This window comes from Sorghum bicolor, chromosome 10 (genome assembly GCF_000003195.3).
Source record: "Sorghum bicolor cultivar BTx623 chromosome 10, Sorghum_bicolor_NCBIv3, whole genome shotgun sequence".
Taxonomy (NCBI): domain Eukaryota; kingdom Viridiplantae; phylum Streptophyta; class Magnoliopsida; order Poales; family Poaceae; genus Sorghum; species Sorghum bicolor.
Window position 1 is genome coordinate 3,350,088 of NC_012879.2, and position 5,652 is coordinate 3,355,739.

The 5,652-nt window shown below is 41.8% G+C and overlaps 1 pseudogene; it reads left to right on the forward strand.

The window, feature by feature from the left end:
- LOC8069168 lies at nt 3,233-4,425 on the forward strand (annotated as a pseudogene).

Sequence of the window (5,652 nt, forward strand, 5' to 3'; positions counted from 1 at the left end):
TTTTTATTGTTAATGTCCTGCTACAAAATAGAGTGGCTTCAACATCACACTAATTCATTGAAAACAAACATTCTCACTGCCTCCTTGCATATGAGATATGGCCATAAACTTTTCATGAGATATGGAGAACAAACAAAATAGAAAAATAAATAAACAAATTATTATTTTAATGTCAAGCAGAAAATGACAAGTCTTGTGGCCTCAGCATCGTGGAATCATAAACATGTTATTTGGTCTAGGAGGAAAACTGAATGAACCTTGTGTGGATGTCTGGTAACTGCTGGTGGCCCATGCGCAGCTGTGCTACATCCTTGTATTATTGATCTTCATGTCATTTCCTGCTTCAATATGCTGCCTAGAAATAGAAGCCCTGCAAGTACTTTATCAACCAGTTCAAGGTAGTTTTCATCTAATTTGATACGTATTTGCAAAGCAATGACAAATCAACCAATGGTTAATCTTGGAGCAAAGATAGAGAACTCACAAACCTGCATGTAAAATCGGAGCACAACATGATATCCAACTAAGATTTAGGGACCTTTTACTGCAAGCAGGGCACACAAAAACATCATCCCCAAAGCTAAGCATCTGCATAATGCACCCCTTTGTGATCCAAGGAAGCACACCTCCCTAAGTTCATCGGACTGGGTGAGCATCAAACCATATAAAATAACTCTATTTCACCTTTCTAGTAATTTTTCAGTTTGTGCCCAACAACGGAAAAAAGAAGTGATAGTTAGCTATGTTGGGGGCTATTCTATTAAAACCAAAGCAAATCAGAACAAACACTTAGATCCTAAGGAGACAATTCCTATGTTGTTTATGTGTGGAAATAACATTACTTCATCAAATCAGATCTCAGATACAGGAAGATCGGGAACTCACCAAGTGGCTTGAGACGATGACCTTGGCGCCCTTGTTGATGAGGTGCTTGATGGTTCAGGAGGCACAAAATTGTGGCTCCAATGTGGGGACGAATCTAGGTCCTTCCACACGTGGTTCCTGCAATTGCATCGAAGCAACACATCATTTTGCTATCCAGATTGGAGATAGGGGGCGATTTGAATTCCAGGAATGTAGGGTCGTTCATGTTCTAGATGTATGATTGTCGTGGAGACAAACGATGTGGCCGTGTGGGACTGTGGGAGGGTGAGATCCTATCTGCGGCGTGTATGATTTGTCGCGTGCAGATCGCAAGCGAGGGGAGGTGGAGCTGGAGCGAGCGGGGTGAAGGGAGGCCATTCTCACCTGTCCCCATTGCCATGGCCATCGACGCAGGACGAGATAGGATCAGGGGGCGACATCGGTGGTGAGGCAGCGGATGACCCATGGTGGCTCGAGGGTAGGGCACGACAGTCACGTCGGCAGCATGGGTGTGCGCGTGGAGAGGCACACGGGCATGGCGGCGTGTGCGTGGTGCCTGGATCTCGCGAGAGGATGCGAGGAAGTGACACCAAGTCCACCTACGTGCGGGGAGACCTCAGATCCATCGCATGGGGAATTGGGGAGTGCGGTGATTGCGGCTTTCCATTCGTAGAGCGACGCTAGGGCCTTGTTTAGATGCACCCAAAAACCCAAAACTTTACAAGATTCCCAGTCACATCGAATCTTACGGCACATGCATGGAACATTAAATATAGGTAAAAAAGATAACTAATTGCACAGTTTACCTGTAAATCACGAGACGAATCTTTTAAACCTAGTTACTCCATAATTAGACAATGTTTGTCAAATAAAAACAAAAGTGCTACAGTGTCAAAATCCAAAAAGTTTTTCGATCTAAACAAGGCCTAGGATTCCTTTGTGCGGGAGGAGGCGGATCGCACGGGCTGAGCAGGCAGACGGACGAATGGATTGTTGCACAAAAAAATGTCCATCTTTTACTCTTTTTAGTTGTAGGAGATATACATGTTTCGTTTAGCACAAACCGCTACCAGAGCGTTCCTTCCTTCTCTTCTTCTCTTAGGCCTTGTTTAGTTCCCCAGAAATTTTGCAAAATTTTTCAGATTCCCAGTCACATCGAATCTTTAGACGTATGCATGAAGTATTAAATATAGACAAAAATAAAAACTAATTGTACAGTTTGGTCGGAATTGACGAGATGAATCTTTTGAGCCTAGTTAGTCTATAATTTGACAATATTTGTCAAATACAAACGAAAGCGTTACTATTTATATTTTGCAAAAATTTTTGGAACTAGACAAGGCCTTATAAGTACTCCCTCAATACTCAAAAATAAAATTATTTCGAACAACGACACAGTATTTAAAGTATATCTTTAACTTTTTATTTTTGTAAAAGTATTTATTAAAAAGTGATATATGTATATTTTTATAAAATTATTTTTCAAGACAAATTTATTTATACTCAACAATTTAAAAGTTATTTACGATTTATATTCTTAATATTTGACTTAAATCTTATCCAAAACAACTTTATTTTTAAGTATGAAGGGAGTAGAAAAAAAAGCTGACCAAACACTGCAAGGAGAGCTTCGTCCCCACATCGATACGATCGGTTTCCCCATCTCTCTAGCTTTGGCTTTTTTCCTTTTTTGTCTTAACACATCCCTATCCTAAAAGTCATTCTAACTTTAGATTGTCGAAGTGTCTCAAATTTGATAAATTTTATATAATAAAATAATAACATTTTTTTAAGATCAGAACCCAACCAAACGATTTTGTAAACTGATTTAGTTTCTCGGAGAAACATTTCTCCAAAGAATCTAATTTAAAGTGTTTTTTTAAGAATCTAGTGTCCTGTTACTTAAATTTATCATGCACAGAACAATACTTTTTTCCCAGAATAAATCAGCTTCAGTTGACTTATCAGCCCTCAATCTTTAAGTTGCGCGTTAGTTGGTTTTTAGAGCCTGTTCATGGCTCTATAAAAAGCCAAAAATACTATTCGTTTTATTTATCGTGAGAGACCGGCAGAAAAAGTACGGGTAAGCACCTTCCCCTACCCCGCGGCGGCGGCGGCAGTGGAGTTGATGCGAATCCCGCGCTCGATGTTTCGTCTCCTCGGACGCGCCACTTCTCTTGCCCCAGTGCGCCGCCTCTTCCATCCCACGCGACGTCGTCTCCTCCCCTACAGGGGCTCCCCTCCGCCTCCCGGGTGCCCACCAGCGCTGGTGCGACGAGGCTTTGGAGTCATGGCAGCGGCACCCGATCCGCCTGTCCGTCGTCTACCACGGATTTCCCTAGGTAAGCACCTTCTCGCCACCGGAGGCATGAATAATGGAGGTGCTAGGAGCCCAATCAAGGAATTCAGTGCTTCCTATGGCCATGGTTGTTTTACCAATGGTGAACAAGATGGACGGCAAATTAAGGACGCCATTCATGGTGATCAAGATGGTAGCATGACAATTACGGAGGTCACTGATGGCGAACAAGATCTATTATGTGAGGCACTAGCTGATGGTGATGATGAGGAGGATTCGACGTCGACGGAGGCAACAGAGGATGATGTAAGTGCTGGTGAGGTCAGTCATGATCAAGAATGGTGCACGCAAGACATCTCTACTTGTTACCCCTGCGACTGTGTTGCCAATCTGAGGCTACTTGCGTCCAGCAGCCACCGCGTGATGGTTCCATATACACGGGCTGCCGTTATTGGCAAAAGCATTTTCGTATCGCCAACCGTAGCGAGGCTTCCTTGGAAGAAGAACCCAACAACAATGGATTTGAGAACCCTGAAGCATTGTATAGACCATGCTGTAACATGTGGCAAGTGTTCTCAAGTTGGTTAAACTCCCCGTGGATGCTGGCCCTGTGGAATTATATGGATACATTGCAGCGCGTGATCATGTGGATTTGTTACTTAACTATATTGTCAATATTAGCAGGGATGATCCCATCACCGTGGACCAGGGCTCCTTCATTCCAATGACTGGCCCTAAGAGAGGGATTGCTTTATCTGAAACCGTTCTATAATTGAATATGACATGAGGATTAAGACAGGAGATAGAGAAGAAAGATGATCAACAACTGATTGATGGTGCATTATCACTCAAAGACCCATTGCTCGCCTACTTTGAACCACTCACATGTCGCATACATGGAAATAATAGTGCAGTTTGACATGACTGAGGTGTATGTTAGCTGTGCGGTGGATGCGACAGTGGAAGTTATCGTGTCCGAAGCGCAGAGTAGCTTCGATTTGTGTGTCAGCTGTTATACCCGTGGGTTAGATGAGGAGATTCGGCTCTTTGATGGTGTGATTGGTGAGTCACATGTGTTAAGGAGGCATGTGATTGCTGTTAATACAGTATACGGGTGTTTGGATTTGAAGTTCAAGGTAGGATCAGGGTCTTATTTTTCAGAAGAAGAAGAACAGTGTCGTTCCTTCAAAGTGATGGACGATGGATATGCCAGTCAGCAAATAAAGACCGAGTTCACCTCAATCTTTGTGAAGGTGACTTAGCCGGCTGCTAATCTGTGACCGCCAAAGGACACCTGGCTAAGCATGGTGCAGGAACGTGCCCAGCGCGAACGCCAAAGCTGTGGCCGCGGTCACCGCCGCCAGAGTCAGTTAGTTGTTTCCTATTGTTTAGGAGTTTGTTGATTGCTTTGAGTTAGCATGAGTTTGTTAGGATTTGGCTACAAATAGTGAAACACTCAGATAATAAGAAGTTTAGCTAGAGATTGAGATTAATCTCTCTAGCTCCCTTTGTCACGCTCGCGCTAACCGACACTGTCGTCGAGCATGGCGACAGAAAATGGCAGCCAGGCGATTAGACCTCACCCTCCCATCTCGCATACTAAGGCCAGGCCTTGTTTAGTTCATCCAAAAACTAAAGAGTTTTCAAGATTCCTTATCGTATCGAATCTTTCGACACATGCATGAAGCATTAAATATAGACACAAATAAAAACTAATTGCACAGTTTAACTGTAAATCGTGAGACTAATCTTTTGATCCTAGTTAGTCCATGATTGGACAATATTTACCACAAACAAACGAAAGTGCTACAGTAGCGAAATCCAAAATCTTTTCGCATCTAAACAAGGCCTAGTAACCCTAGTTCCAACAAGTTTTATATTTTTCTAATTTAAAATTAATATATTCTGAATTTTAAGAGATCAACCCAAGTTTTATTTTTTTTCCAAAATAGAAAACCACTTATAAAACCAACCAGAGGATCAAATTTGTTCCTTTTGACAGTTGGAGGGTGTCCATTACCCAATTTTGTAGTTCAATGTTGAAAATTAGATTGACATAGGTAGATTAACCGGGATGATAGATTCTATTTTATTTGGCTCGGATTGGAAATTTGGAACTGGAAGTAAAGGATAGCCAGATGCTTGTTTAATCAATGGAGCTGTTAATCATTTGTGAATTCTAGTTGTCTGATTAATTTGGCTGACAAACATTTGGCCAAACTACCTATTCCTTATAATCCTTGCGTTGCAACAGGAACAAAAAATAACCTCATGATAATTACAGTTTGCACGTGGGTTGTACTATATAATAATAATAACTAAGAAACAATGTTTTCAAAAATAACTAAAAAACTATGTTTTGAGTGTGATCTTCACATTATTCTGTTTGTAGCTAATCATCACCATTGCATGAATACACGAAGCGACCACACTAAGTATGTGGAAGTAAATCGAAGTAATCAAAATTTTACCATATCAAGGGAGAGAAG